A 16,195-nucleotide genomic window follows, 5' to 3' on the forward strand; every position below is an offset into this window, starting at 1 on the left:
TATGAACCAGTTCTGTCATGAGAAAAAAAAATCATCAAAAATGGTGCATGGCTTGCTAAAGTTTACAAGAAAAGATATTTTCTGACTTTTCTCTAAACATTTCAGAAGACTGAGGTATTACAGTTAAATCATTCTAATATTACACAAAATAGTATGAATAGCCAACATTACAAATCACAGGGTCTTTACATTCATACATACATACATACATACACACATACAGATAGTTCAGGCATGGGCAATAATGCCCTTCAAGCCTGCTAATATTGCCAAAACAATTATTCCCATAGTAAGTGTCTAGGGTGTTCTTAAAAATATCTAAACTAGTGCTTTCTTTAATGTAATTTGGTAGTTTGTGAGCAGACAGGTGATCCACTGTGGCAACCCCTAATCGGGAAAAAGCCGAAAGAAGAAGAAGAAGAAGTTCCATGCAACAACTACTCTCTCACAGAACCCATTAGTATGCTCCTCATTCCTACAGAATCTTCTACATAGGTTGTCTGATGATTCTCTAATACTTTTTGATAACCCCAAACATTCCCAGAGGTGGTTGTCTCTAAATGCCCTATATACCTGAATAAGTTTTCCTCTTAAATATCTATATGAGACACTATACAAATTCATATATTTTAGTCTTTCATAATAACTTAAATTTTCATATCCATGACTGCTCTTGATATATTTCCGCTGTACTCTTTCCAGTTTACTCATACTTGTTTTCTTATATGGTTTCAATATTGTTACTCCATACTCAAGTTTGAGACTAATGTAACTAACAAACAATTAATCTGATGTTGTCCTTTTAATTTTTCCTCACCAATGGGTGAGGATCTGATCCTCGGATCCAACTCAACTGCATACACTAGATTTCAGATCCAGTTCTCAAGCTCCTCCATCTGCTTTTAATGTCTATTCCATCCCCAACAGCTCAAATCTCATTTGCTGTCATCATTGTTAAATGTAGGTTCCAGTCTTGAGCTGTAAGTGATTGTTTTTTGAGTAGATTATTTGTATAGTCCTTCTATTCTAGTTTCTTCTCTTCCTGCTATACCCTTTTACTTCTTTTTCCTCCCTCTGTGTATTTGCTGGCATTAAGAGTTAGTGTCTTTTTTTCTTGTACTGTATACTTTCTCTTCTACTTCTGTAGTTTTGTCAAATACCACTGTTGGTATATTTTCTTTACCTATTTAAGTATTTGTTACATATCATAGCTGGTATTTCTATACCAGTTTCTTCCTGGTTCTTGTTTTATTGTGATTGCCCTTTCTCTGCTATGTCAGAGAAACCATCAAGGTATAAGAAATGCACTTCTTGTGGGCATAAGATCCCCATTTTGGATGCCCACAAGAAGTAAGTTTATTGCTTAGGACCTGATCACCTCAATACTGACTGTTCAGTATTCTCTACCTTTAATCCCAGAGCATTAGCCGGCAGGCAAAACAAACTGATACTTAGAGGTCTCTTGCCTGCTTCATTTGGGGCTCAACCCTCCACCAAACCAATGAAGTCTGTTTCTTCGGAAACCAAAAAGAGGTCTCCACTGAAGTCTCCTAGGGCTTCGTCAGAGCTGTTGGAGAAGATCCGAAAAATTTTGGATTCGACCATTTCAGATTCTAAACCCAAGAGCCTTTCTTCAGATCCTAAATGACTTTTGGATCCTGCAGTATCGGCTCCAATAGTAATTCACCACCACCTACTATATCTCCATAAGATCCCAAGGCCTTGGATCTGAGATCCAGCTCTGCCCACAGAAGCCGTACTCCAGAGTACAAAATTAAGCCAGTATCACCTTCCTTATCAGGCCAAATTTTTCAGACTCTAAAGAAACACTCCAGACCCTCATCCACAGCATCTCTCAGGCTTTCTAGGAGTTTGTCAGGGGTGGATGTGGATAGGATGATGCGGAAATTTCTCAGGGCTTAGATACAGATGGGGGTCCTGCCAGCTCCATCCCTTCCTGGATCCATGAGTGCACCCACTATGTCCATCCTCTCACCTTCTCAGATCTTAAGATGTGACTTGTGGTTTTCCAGGATATGAGTTCTCCAAGAGGTTCGACATCAGATCCGAGGAAAAAGTCTTCCTCTACTCCGATGGTGTGCCTGACCAGTTCTGCTCTGATACCCTTGGATCAGAGCAGGTCTCAGATTCGAGACTTTGGCGCCGGATCTGAGGGGTTGAGTATGGCTCTGATTTTGTCAGATCTGTCCCTTTCTCTTGGAACCTCAGCCCTGGACAGCTCAGATCAGATTCTCCCCTTTAGGCTCAGATCAGGGGGTTGCCCCAACCTACCTTTCCTGAAGCTTTGGCTCTAAGGAGGGAGGGAGGGAGGGAGGGTTTACCCCTGGTTCTTTTGCTTTCAAGGTGGTAGAAAGGCCTTTCTCTTTTCACAGGGAAATGTCTTCTTATACCTCAGGTTCTGCCTTCTTTCCATCTTTGGTTCCAAGCTCTGAGCCCATCATACCTATCCCAGAGGGATAGCTAGTTCCGGGAAGTCTCCAGACAGTTTCACTAGAGGAATTTCCCCCCTCTTCTGATACCTCTCCCGAATAACCCACACAGAAGGTTATTAAGAAGAGGATTTGTAAGAGGCGACACATAGATTCACCCATGGAGTCTCTCACAGAAGACACTGATTTTGATGAGGGAGGGGGATCCCCCAGATCGCCAGCTGATGACATCTCCTTTGGAGATATCCTCAAGATCCTCAAACAGAAGAGTGGTTGGTCTTTCCAATCTCTTTCTCCTGAGGAATTAGTGTTTCTGGAAGCTTTTGGTTCAGGACCATCTACGTCTTGGGTGACCCCCCCCCCCGGGGAATAACTGATTGACTTGGTTTCCCACCTGGCTTGGAAGGAACTGGACATTGTTGAACCTATTCCCAAGCACCCAGGCAAAATTCTGTCCCCTCCTGCTGATAGACCCCGCTGGAGCAAGGGCATCCTGCTTGATGCTATGGTGATGGCGGTAGCCACCAAGAAGGAACTAGCTGAGCAGAACTCTTCTATCCATCCGCTAAACAGGGAGAGCAGAGTGATGGACAGATTTGGAAAGTGAGTGTTCACCTCAGCTAATTTTGTGCTGAGGTCTCTAAACTACTTGGTACTTTTCATTCAGCTGCAGAGGGACTTTACTAAGGAGTTATCAAATACTCTTTCAGAGTCCATGTCTGTTGAGGATTTCAAAAAGACTTCCTCTCAACTGGCATCTCTGCTGTCCATTTTAAATGCATTGATGAGGTTGATCTCCCATGCAGTGGAAGGTACCTCATGAACAACTGGTTCAGGTATAGCCATAAGGAGACATGCCTGGATGCAGTTATGCAGTTTTGTGTAGCCCTTCAAGATGTCCTTTATCAGTGCTCCGTTTGATGGCACATCCTTGTTTGGGCCATCAGTTAAGGACAAGCTTACCAAAACTGAACAAGAGGGAAATACTCTGTCTGCCATAGAAATCAAGCTTTCTATCCTTCAACTGACCTTCTCTAGAAACCAATGAGGTGGTAAGAGAATGTGTTTCTGAAACTTTCAGGGACCTTTCAGGCAGAGGAGGAAATTTTAATGGTAGACATTGCCCTAGAAGCAGAAGGGGCCCACAGAACCAGGGCTTTAGAGATTCCCTTTCCGATAGGCCCTTTTAGTGCTTCTGAAGCACTGCCTGACTGTCCAACTCTGGAGGCAGTCGGGGGTTGTTTCTCTTTTGCATCTAGACACCTGGACAGATATTACAAAAGAATCATGGTTGCTAAGAATCATATCTGGAGGTTGCTATGTGCCATTTTCCCTTCCTCCTCCTCCTCAAAAGAAGAAACTTCTCAACATTCCATGCAGTCAGAGGAAGGATACAGCATGAGAAATATAAAAGCTGCTACAGAAAAGAATCATCCAAGAGGTCGCAGCCAAACAGATAGGATTTGGAAGTTACTCTTGCTTCGTTTTAGTGCCAAAAAAAAAAAAAACAGGGGGCCTAAGACCCATTTTGGATCTAAGTAAGTTAAACCAGTATGTATAGAAGGCAAAGTTATACATGGTCACAGTTCAGTCCATCCTGCCTCTTCTGCACAAAGACAACTGGATATGCTCTATAGATCTCCAGGATGTGTGCTATCACATAAAAATCGACAGGTGATCCAGAAGACATCTATGCTTTCAGTTGGGAGCCAATCAGTACCATTTCAGAGCACTACCCTTTGGACTCACCACAGCCCCCAGTGTGTTTACCAAATGCATGGCAGTTGTGGCATCTCACTCGAGACTCAAGAGATTCCAGATGTTTCCATATCTTGGCAATTTGCTTCTCAATGCCCCATTTAAGCATCAAATTTTACAAGACAGGGACTACTTGCTCCAGGTTTCTGACACCTTAGGCATCTCAATAAACTGTGCCAAGTCAAATCTAGTCCCAATACAGACCCTGGAATTCAGAGTGACTCTTTTGAACACTACAAGTCAGGTGGCTTCCTTACCTCTTCATTTTACCACATCTTTAAGTCTTCAGGATCAGTCAATGATTTCCTACATGCCTCCTTTAGCAAGATTAGTATTACAAGCTCTGGGGTTGATATCAGTTGCCATACTTCAGGTCCCTTTAGCACAATTATTTATGTGCATTCTTTAATGGACCTTGGCAGTACAGTGATCCATTCTTTATCAGTCCCATTCATTTCCCATAAAACTCACTCCAATCTGCAAACATCACATTCATTGATGGATTCAGTCTGATGATCTCTTTCTGGGCAGGCCATTTATCCTTCCATCCAAAGTTGCCACAGTGACCATGGATGCTTCCCAACTGGGGTGAGGAGGGGGTATTTCTTGGGAAAGATGGTCCAAGGCATGTAGTCCCTTTCAGAGACCAAGTTGCATACCAGCGTCCAGGTCTATATTACATCACCGAATGCTTAAAAAAGTGAACGGTGATTAATCGACCCTATGTAAGTGAAAGCTTACAATGTCGAACTGTCAGAACAGCGATTTTTTTTTCCAAGGGAAAAAAATTGCTGTTCCAACAAAAAAAAAAAAAAAACACTTTAGAACATTACATTAAGTGGGGGGCTTTGTCCCCCCACCCCCGATCACCCCCACCCCCTATTTTAATATACCAACTCCGAGATCCGCACCACAGTGCCGAAAATGGCAAAGTAACAAAGCAGCCAAGCAAATTCTTTCCCAGAGCAAGAATTCACTTAAAAGCTGCTTCGATATTTTGCCTTTTCAGTCTTTTATGTTTGACCAAGGCGCATTCGAAAGAATGCATCTTTGGTCTTGCAATAGGAACCACAGTGTTCTACACATGAGAGCAGTCCTTCTACCACTGCAAGCATTTCAAGACATTCTTCCTCTGGGGACTATTGCAATTCAAACAGACAACATGTCATTAGTCTGGTACATCAACAAGCAAGGAAGAACCCGATCTTATCCACTGTGCAGACAGGCCATGAGGATTTGTGAATGGGTGATTGTTTCAGACTTCTTTTTCATTGCAATGCACATCCTGGGGAAAACCAACTTGCTAGCAGACAGGCACAGCAGATCAATTCTGATGCATCACGAGTGGTCTTGCCTACCCTCCTCTTGCTCTTATTCCAATGTTCTTACAGAAAGCAAGCAGACTGAAGAGCTCAGTCATCCTCATTGCTCCCTTCTGGCCTCGGCAGATATGGTTCCCATTCTTATGGGCTCACTGTGATATCCTCCATGGATACTGGAACCCATGCAAGCTCTCCTGTCTCACCCATCGAGAATTCAACACCCCAGTCTCCACTCACTCAAGTAAACCGCATGGTTTCCCCACTTCCAGTAATAGATAGACAGTCCAGGCTTTCTTTCCCAGTTTGTGATATTATCCTGGCTTCCCAGAAAGATTCTACCAAGAAAGTCTACAAAAGCAAATGGAAAAGATTTTCTATTTGAGCCTCTAACCAGAATATTGACCCTTTTTCAGAACCAACTTCAGCCATTCTTCTTTTTCTAACAACTCTTTTTAAAGAAGGAGCTAGTTTCTCCACAATTAGAATTCAGTTGGCAGCGATTTCAAATTTCCAGTTTAGAAACAAATATTTTTCTCTGGCTTCATCCAGATTGTGTAAGGCCTTTGTGAAAGGCATTTTTCTCCTTATGCCCCCCCTCGATAAAGGACCCTTCTCCTCCCTGGGATCTTACTGTGGTCCTTCAAAGTTTAACTCAGAAGCCTTTTGAACCAGCAGACAAATGTGATGTGAAGTATCTTTCTTGGAAAACAATCTTATTAGTAGCTATTACTTCAGCTAAAAGAATTTTTGAGCTCCAGACCCAATCAGCAAAGTCTCCTCATATTGTTTTCCATAAAGACAGGGTGTCTCTGTGGACCAACCCTTCCTTTCTTCCTAAGCTGGCATTGAAAATATCATCAACCAGTACATACAATTACTAGTCTTTCCAAAATTTATGACTAAAGAGAATGCATGTATCATCTACTTGATTTGCACAGACAACTACATTTTTATCTTCACAAAACAAACCAGTTCATGAATTGTAATCAACCTTTTGTATCCTTTTCCCCAAATTGCTTGGGCCAGGCAGAATAGTATCTAAAGTTACTCTAGCCAAATGGATTACAGATTGCAATTCATTGATTTATTCTCAAAAAGGACTAAATTTACCCAGACCTCATCAAGCTCATTCCACTCAGTCCATGGTGACTTCATCTGCCTTTTGGTCAAGGACTTCCACTGATGACATTTGTGCTGCAGCTATTTGGTCAAAGACTCATACCTTTGTTACACATTATAAATTGGACATCATTTTGAGAAGCTGAGCTTCCTTTGGTTTGACAGTGCACTGGCAGATCCTTCCATAAGGACCCTCCAAGGGCTGTGCAGCTGGGGACTCTGTCCCATTGGTGAGGAAGAATGAAAAGGACAACATCAGATTTGTTAGTTATGTACTTGCCACAACTTGGCATCTGTGTTGTTCATTTTCATTCTTCATCATCTTCCCTCCCATCTTTCCCCTGTCCTTGTCACTCCTGGAAGTACCTGTTAGACTGTATTGGAACTATTCAGTTCCAGAGTTGAGTTCTATCTTTCTTCTGTCTATGAATACCTCTGCTATAAAATGGGAGAATAGGTAGCAAACTCAATCTGAGGTGCTGGGGATGGAATAGAGAATTATGGGTAGAGAGAGGAGCTGAAGAGCTGGATCCAAAGTCTAGTGTATGCGTCCGAGTCAGATCCAAGGATCAGATCCAAACCCATCGATGAGGAAGAATGAAAATGGACAACACAGATTTCAAGTTACTGTGAGTATATAACTAATAATTTCATCCTTTCTAATTTTATAGACTTGATGTATCTTTCTATACAGCCTATAGTTCTATGACTATCATTAACCATTTGGTTGATATGATTAGATAAACTGGATTTACCCATATACCCAGGTCCTCAAATGACTGCACAGTTTCAATCACTGTGTACTATTTTAAATATTCACCTTTTAGCACAGGCCTCCCAAATCTCATATGCTTACTTTCTGATGTATTTATCAGGATATTATTCTCCTGTGCCCAAATTATCAGTTTATTTAAGTTCTTTGGTAGACATGCCCTATCTATAACATATGTAATCAGTTTACCCATTTTCAAGTCATTTGCACACAGACTGTAGAACACCTCAGTTAAAAAGGATAGATGGGTGCAGGACAAAGCCCTGTGGAACTGCATGATTATAACCTCGAATTTCACCTGTCCAATGGCTGTATGATACTTGCCCTGTCCTATTTGTAAGCCATGCAGCTATCCATCTTATCAGGAGTACATTGATATGTAGTTATAATTTATCGATCTTTGTTTTATGTATGACTATCAAATGAAGTTAAATCTATATAAGTTACATCACAAACCAATTTTTTCATTCATAGCTGTTATTATATTTATAAAGAATATCATGTTACAGGTAAGGTAGTAATATATCTATTTGCAACATTTGCATGCTGATATGTGGTTTCAAGTCCCAGCCTTTCTAATTCTGAAAATTATTTAACCAATATAACATTTTCCATTATTTTTACACAACAAGAAAGTACACTTATGGGTCTGTATGACACTGGGTTTATGTAGGTAGTAAGGAGAAAAATAATTAGTTTTCATTGGTTGGTGGTGTGGTTTATCAGGAAAAATCTTAAATTTCAATAATAGTGTCCCACTTTGGGCATCTAAAAATGTGGCATCCCTAATCACGGTACACATTTTTGTATAGTGATCAATTTGCTACAAGTAATTCTTTTCTTTAACTGCAGGAGTGTTATAGAAAGTAGTGTTTTAGTCTTAAAAATAGCACAGAGAATTATTAATTTGTCATACTCAAGGATTATGGTTTTGATGAAGTGTTAATATACTGCAGTATAACAAATCAAGAGACAGCAATGCAGCACAAATGGGGAAGCTTGGGCTGAGACTGTAATTTGGCATTATTTGAACAGTGTTCTACCACAGTAAACACATTTAAATAAATAAATAAATAAATAAATAAATACATAAATAAATAAATAAACAGTTATTTGTATCTCCACTTAAACAAGTGTCATAACAGCACAAATTCAAGAACAGATGGTTGTGCCTTTCTTGTACTATGCATGTAAAATATTTTTGAGCAAAAACAGCAATAACGTTTCTCAAGTATACAGGATAAAAATATTCATCTTCCTACAACAGACACTAATGAATAGAACAACAATTTATCTCAAGTATCTGTTAGCCCCAAGATGGTACTGATAGTTTTAATACCTCAGGATGACTATGGGGATGGTATGTCAGTGGTTCTACAACTGAACATTCACAGTCAATATCAAAGCCTGCAGTTTAGCTACTGTGTTTGGTTGGAGCTGTATAGTTGATGTAAACAGCTTAAAACACACTATTAAAGAAACATGAATGAGGTCTTTCAGGGAAAATGCAAGCACTTCTGTTACAGAAGGATTGTAGGATTCACATGATTCATGCTACTGCCATTGTACATCAATTGTATGGGAAAACAACACAACTTTCATATATCTGACATGACTCATATAAAGGGACTTCTAGTGAATTTTGGGAAAGAGGCATGAAAGCAGTAAAAATTCATGACCATTTTGTGGAAAAAGTTTAAAATTTATAAGAATCACTGAGTAATTTTGATGGAATGGGATGTGAAAATGTTGCTTTAATTTGGATATAATTGATGGCAGAATGCAACATTATTAAATGGAAATAAAGAGACAGTAGATATTGAGGATAACCTAATTTTTTTTGTGATTCTAGTCTGCTCTAGAAAAAGATACACATTTTTTAAATTTCTCCAAGTCTTTTAAGTTTCTAATAGCATGACGGGAATGGACCCCATTCCTAAATCAAAGTACGATTGAAGTTCATGAAATTAGTATTGTTTCAGTCTTTGATGTCAGCCAAAAGTGCTCTTCACAGCACCCACAATGTGCCCAGTAATGACTCCTTCTGCAATTCATAGGGGAGTTGCATGTATTGGTAACATATCTAAATACGATTGTAAATTCTTTTTTATAAAACCCGTTGTTCATACTACTATTGGAACTATCTCGGTATCTTTCTTCTACATTGCTCTCTTTTCTGCCTACAGATCCTGATATTTTATGACTTTGTGTCTCTCTGTATGCAAGGCACTGTAGTCACTGGGTGTGGCAATTTCAATAATCAATGCTACTCTTGTCTTCTTTTCTTGAACCACTATATCTGGTTTCTAGCATCTATCTTTTGAAGTATTGGTAATGGATGCTCCCATGTGATGTAGACTTCTTCAGTTTCTATGATGGTTTGTGGTTCATGTTTCTAGTGTTTTTCAGCCACTCCAGTACCATAATGTTTGCACAATCCCCAGTGCAACAGTCTTGACATATTATTATGCCTTTCAGTATACAGTCCTTCTGCCATCGCAGCCAGCAACAAGGTATGTGACTGCTTCCAATTAGGTTTTACAAAACCTACATTTCTCTGTTTCTCCCACATGTTCAATGGACTTTATAAACCAACATATACGCAGCCCACTGTCTGGGGCCACCAATATTAACCTTTCATCTCTTGGTTTGAATTCACCTCTCCTTAACCATTCCTGATCAACACGAGGTTCTTCCAGAGGTTTCCTATACTTGCTACTATATTTATGCATTTTTGACATTACTTGCCTTCTTGTCAGATCTTCACCTTATATTTTTCCTTTTGTTTTTTTGGCACATTCAGTCACTGCTTGATTTTTATCTACTTCTGGTTTGATTTCCATTCCTGCTTGACGTTGATATGCTTCTGTTAGATTAAGCAGCGAAGTCATCTTAGACTTAGTCTCCTCATGTTTCAAAACTTTTGCTATGTTTTGGTCTTGTGAGGTCAGCAGATATATGTAGAGTTCCATGATTGCAGCTCTATACATATAATCAATTCCAAGGAGGCCTATACCTCCTTCGGAACAAGGAATATATAATCTTGGTATACACTGATTTTTATAAATCATTTGGTGATCATGAACCATCCTTCTTGTTTTCCTATCTAATCTATTCAACCTGTTTTGGGGCCAATCAGTCATTCCAAATCTGTAAGTTAGGACAGGAAGAGCAAATTGGTTTATAGCTTGGATTTTATTCCTAGATGTCTGTGCTGTTTTCAGGATTAATTTAAGTCTTCTGAAGTATTCCTTACTAAGTTCTATTCACATCTGTTCATGTTTTATTGTTGATCCTTCATCATTTCCCAAATATTTATATACTCTTTCTTGCTCAAGTTCTTTTATATCGCATTCTTGTCCCAAACTGATGTTTTCCTGGCGTTGCAGTTTTCCTGCTTTATAGGTTGCTTTTGCACATTTATCAAGACTAAATGACATTCTTATATCATCTGAAAATGTTTTGACAACTGTAGATGTGCTTTCAGTTCCTCATCTGATGAGCCATACAGTTTTAAATCATCGACAAATTGAAGGTAAGAAGTCTTTACACTTTGTTGTTTGCTAGGAGCCAGATTATAGCCATGTCCTGAGCTGTTATGTAGACAGCTTAATGGGTTAAGGGCAAGGCAGAACAGCAACGATGACAAAGAGTCACCCTGGAATAACCCCATTTGAATTTTTATCTCTGGGATAATAGTTTGTCCTTTATCATAGCTTAATTGCAAAATGGTCTGCCACTGTTTCATGGTCACTGTAATATAGTCGAATAGTGTAGCATGTATCTTATACATTTTTAAGCACTCTTTTAACCATGAATGTGGGGTACTATCAAATGCTTTGTTGTAGTCAATCCATGCCATACTTAGATTATTCCCTTTTTTATAGTTCTCCACTATGCCAACAACAAATGTTCCTTTGTTCCATATGACTTTCGTTTATTGCCCTTTTGTTCTACTGCCATAATTGAGTTTTCTTCTAAATGACTATAAACTCTGTCGGCATCAATTCCTGTGTATAGTTTAAATGTCGTCAGAAGGCAAGTTATTTGTTTATAATTTTTAGGGTAGCTTGCAGGTTCACTCTTAAGTAGGAGCATTGTTTTTCCTGTTGTTAACCAGGTTGGTGTCTGTTCGGGGTGCGCATACAAATAGTTCTTACTCATGGCTAAATCTTCATGCAAAGATGCTAATAATTTCAGCCAAAAGTTAGGTACTACATCTGGGCCAGGGGTTTTCCAATTAGAGGCTTTTCTTAACTTTGTTTCAATCTCTCTGGCTGCTACTTCATCCCATTTCATATCCTGTACCTTTAAACCTCTTATTCATTCTTTAACTTCTTCTGTCCATTTAGCATCTTTGTTATGTTCCATAGGATCTTCATAGAAACTTCTGCAAAATGTGTCTATTTCTTCTTTTTTTTGGTGGTCTTTCAATTCCTTTTACCTTATTTCCCAATTCTCTATAAAACTTTTTTGGGTCATCAATAAATTGCTTATTTTGTACTTTTCCTTTATATTTATCTTGGCAACTTCTAAGTTTTTCCACCTGTGCTGAAATTTTTAGATTGTTATATGTGATAGTACATGATAGATCCTGGTCTGTTCTAATACTGCACATTGCTTTTATCACATCTATCTTTCTTAGTATTTTTGTTGATCTGTTCCCTCTTCTATAGTCCTCTAACAGTGACACTTCTTGTCTTTTGCTTTATAGCTTTCTGTATTCAATATTTCCATGATGCTATTCAATTTCTCCCCTTCCTTTCCCTCACTACCCTGTGTTCTTGTGGTAGAACTTTGTCAGTTATTAATTTAGCTGCACAGTAATATATCCTGTTTACTAATGTTATATCATATGGTCTCTATGAACAGTCCTAATTAGTGTGTTCATTTGTTTTATCAGACTTCTGACTTTTTGGGTTTTATTGACCTTCTGCAGTCTATTTCTTTCATTGATCTTGATATATCTGTCTATGTCTATTAAATCAAGCAATGCTTCTCTTAGCTCACTTTCTTCTAAACTGAGGGCACATCCCTTGTTTTCTAATTCCTGTGGACATTCTACAGAAGATTCTATAGCATCTTCCTGTGGCACATTTTCTACAATTTCATCGTATGGCATCTGTCGCTCTATCATATGGGAACTCACTGGCCTATCATCATCAGAATTTCCGCAGTTTCCTGTTCCTTCCCTTGCTATCTAGCTTCAAGTGAATGTTTATAATGGTTTCCTGTGGAAGGCTCCAAATTATCTTCATGTAGCACCTGACCAATTGCTTCCTGTTCCACTCAAGGGGTGGGAGGTTGGTGCAAAGGGTAAGGTGCTTACCTTAGAAACACAAGGGGCAGGGTTTAATTCTGACATGGGGTAATTGGCTAGGCTTAAAATGGCCCATAAGGGCAGTTAGCCTAGTACTAACCTACAAACCTATGATTTCCCCTTAATTTGGATATCCATTACACTATCCTGTTTTGGTGCTTTCTAAATTAGATCTTCTACACCAAATCGTTTACTTTGCAGGTACTCCATAACCTCAGTTTCTGTTTCTTTAACTTCTCTATTACTAATCTCCTTTTCTGCTTTTCGTCTTTGTCTTATTTTTTTTTTTTTGTATTGTAAAGTTTTCCATGTCCAGATTCCTTTGCCTGTATTTCTCTTCAAACATCTTTGGTGCTGCTCTTTTTGTATTGGTTAATTTTGCTTTCTCCTTTGCATAAATATTATGCCATATCTCGTTTTCTTTCCAATGTCCATATTTCTTCTTCAGATGTTTCCTGATCTTCCTGTTTCTCCCTACTTTGGGGTCTCACTCCATCCTACTGTGATGTAACCTGAGTTAGACTTTCTACACCACATCCTTGACTTCATAGGCAATCCATAACTTCAGCTTTTATTTTTTTTTATTTCTGCTTTACTAATCTTCTTTTCTACAGTCCATCTTTGTGACATTATTTTTTTTTTATTGTGAAAATTTCCATATCTGGATGCCTTTGCCTGTATTTCTCTTCAAATATCTTTGGGGCCACCTTCTTTATATTGATTAATTTGGCTTTTTCCTTTGCATAAATATTGCACCATATCAAATCTCTCTTTCTTTCCCATGTCCATATTTCTTTTTTATACTTTTCAAATATCTCTTGGTTTTGTTGTTTATATTTTCACACTTCCTCAACTGCTTCTTTTTCCAAACAGATCAAGGTTTCTTAGTCTATATTTTTCACAAATCTGTTGTATTAATGATCACAAATTTTCATTTGAAGCTTCTGACAGCTTTTCTTGTGGAAGTATTTTTCTTTCCTCTAATTTCTCTCTTAAATGTTTTGTATATCTTGCGTCTGGAAATTCTAGGCTTTTTGCATAGTAGTAGCAATACATAATTTCTTTTTTATCCTCAACAGTCTACTTTATCATCTTTATGGCTCTTCTTTGGCCTATCAGTTTTTGTGATTTTTGTGGACTGCTACTTCCTTCTACAACAGGGGGGCCATCCGCCTCCTCGGCCTGGCCTTGCCCCATTGTAATGATGTTTCCGTATTATGAGGATTCTACACTGTCATCTTTTCCAGTCCTGGCACCAGTGCACCTGCTAGGATTGGGCACTTTTTTGTCCTGGGTCTTGTGCGCCCAGCTATCTTTCTTAGTTTCTGACCTACTTTTGTCCACGATATAGGCTATATAAATACAGTCTATATATCAGTGTCGCCTTGGTGAGATTTTGTGAAAACAAAGTCCACCTCGTGAAGGTACTCACCAAGACTTGAGGATGAATTCAGTTTTCACACTACTACTCTCCTTTGTTTGCTGACTTTTCATCTCTCCATTCAGATGCACACAGTGTAGGAAACTGCGTGTGGTTAAAGACTGCAAAAGGACATGCTAAAAAATGTGGAGGGTGATTTTGGTTTGACTTTGAATTATTGCTTGAATCTGATGAAATTAATGAAACACTTTTGGGGAAGGGGAATGTATTGTGTAAGAAAATGTTAATTTCGATAACAACATTACACATAAGCTGCATGAGGTGGAACAGAATGAAACATCAAAAGAAAATGAAATTGTAGTATGTCATGAGGCATGTACAGTGGATCAGACTAATGTGCAAACACAAAATATGCATGATAATTTAAATGAAGATTAAAATGAGAAGAAGAAGGAGCAGGTGGAATTCAATAATACTGTTGGAAACAGGGTAAAGAAAAAAAAAGCTTTTGCTGCAGAAAAGAAAGCTGCAGAGAAGAGGAAGGGTTAACCTGAATGTTATTGCAATAAATGTCATCAGCATAAAGAGTAATGTAAGAAGCTTAATGCTGATAAAATGATGTCAAGAGCAAAACAATGATATAATATGTTTAGAAGATACTACATTTCTATGTAAGGTACAAAAGGACTAAATGGAAAAGTTGTGGAAAAAGAAAATTATGTGGAGGTTTGGAAAGAGTTCTGCTCAGGCATATGAATATTGCTTAAAATCAAGAGCCAAAGCTATTAGATGTTGCAATGATTGCCCCTCAGTGATGTTTGCTTTGTGATATCATATATGGGAAAGTTTACAGAATACTTGTGGTATATGCATGCATATACTAACATTAAAGAGAGGGTGGGTATGTTGCTTAAAATCAAGAGCCAAAGCTATTAGATGTTGCAATGATTGCCCCTCAGTGATGTTTGCTTTGTGATATCATATATGGGAAAGTTTACAGAATACTTGTGGTATATGCATGCATATACTAACATTAAAGAGAGGGTGGGTATGTTTCAGGAATTAAAGATATGCAATAGTTAAAATAGATATACTTGTGCCATGGGACTTTAACTGCAATTTGAGAAAATGGGTAGGGGAGATAAATCAGGATATGAGGATGTGGGGATATGAGAACATAATTAACACTGCAGTGAGGGAAGGAAAGAATGTATACATATAAAACAGAACATTTGAGGAAAGAACTAGATTATGCTATTTTGTCAGAGGATTTAAAAGAGGTAAAGGGAAGTGGATATTTCTGAGGTAGGAGGTGAACAGTGGATTTGGAAAAGCAAGAACATAAAGAGAAAAGTTTAAGAAGGAAAATTAAGTCTTTTGGAAGGAGAAATGGTCTATGAGGCCTTTTTATAAATGTTGGTCATTCTGATAGTGTACAATGAAAACTATAAAAAGGAATTTATGAAAATGGAAAGTGATTTTTGGAGGCAGAAAAATATAAGTATGTAAGTAGCGTGCAGGGTTATAAAAAAAACTTACATAAATGGAAGAAATATGTCTTAGAGAAGAAAAGGTACCTGAATAACAAAAACTGGGAAAAAAATAAAAGGTATGATATAGAGGGAGAAATTTGGTAAGAAAAAGGAAGGTAAAATTGCACGTAAGCTGGATAAGGTATGATCAAGACGGGATTATGAGAGTTGTAGTTGAGTATGTGAGGGAATTACATAATACAAAAGTGATAAAGAGGAAATGAAATTGAAGTTTATATGGTTTAGTAAGGCATCAATAAACAAGTTAGAGCATAAGATAAGTAGCGATTAGTTGGTTAAGTTACTAAAAATCGGTAAATATGGATAGTGCATAAGGGTTAGGTGAGCTTTGGCGTATATTTTTTAACACCTTTATTGCATTCTCAACTTTTAAACAATGATATAGGTCCATTAATAGAAAAATAAATCAAACCATAGTGACATTTGTATTACTTTCATGCATTATACATATACAGTTTCTTTTAAACAATTAATCACTTTAACATAAGTTGCTCAAATCCTGCCGTCCCTTAAACCTCAC

This window comes from Protopterus annectens, chromosome 3.part0, assembly GCF_019279795.1.
Source record: "Protopterus annectens isolate FY-2018-M chromosome 3.part0, PAN1.0, whole genome shotgun sequence".
NCBI classification, from domain to species: domain Eukaryota; kingdom Metazoa; phylum Chordata; order Ceratodontiformes; family Protopteridae; genus Protopterus; species Protopterus annectens.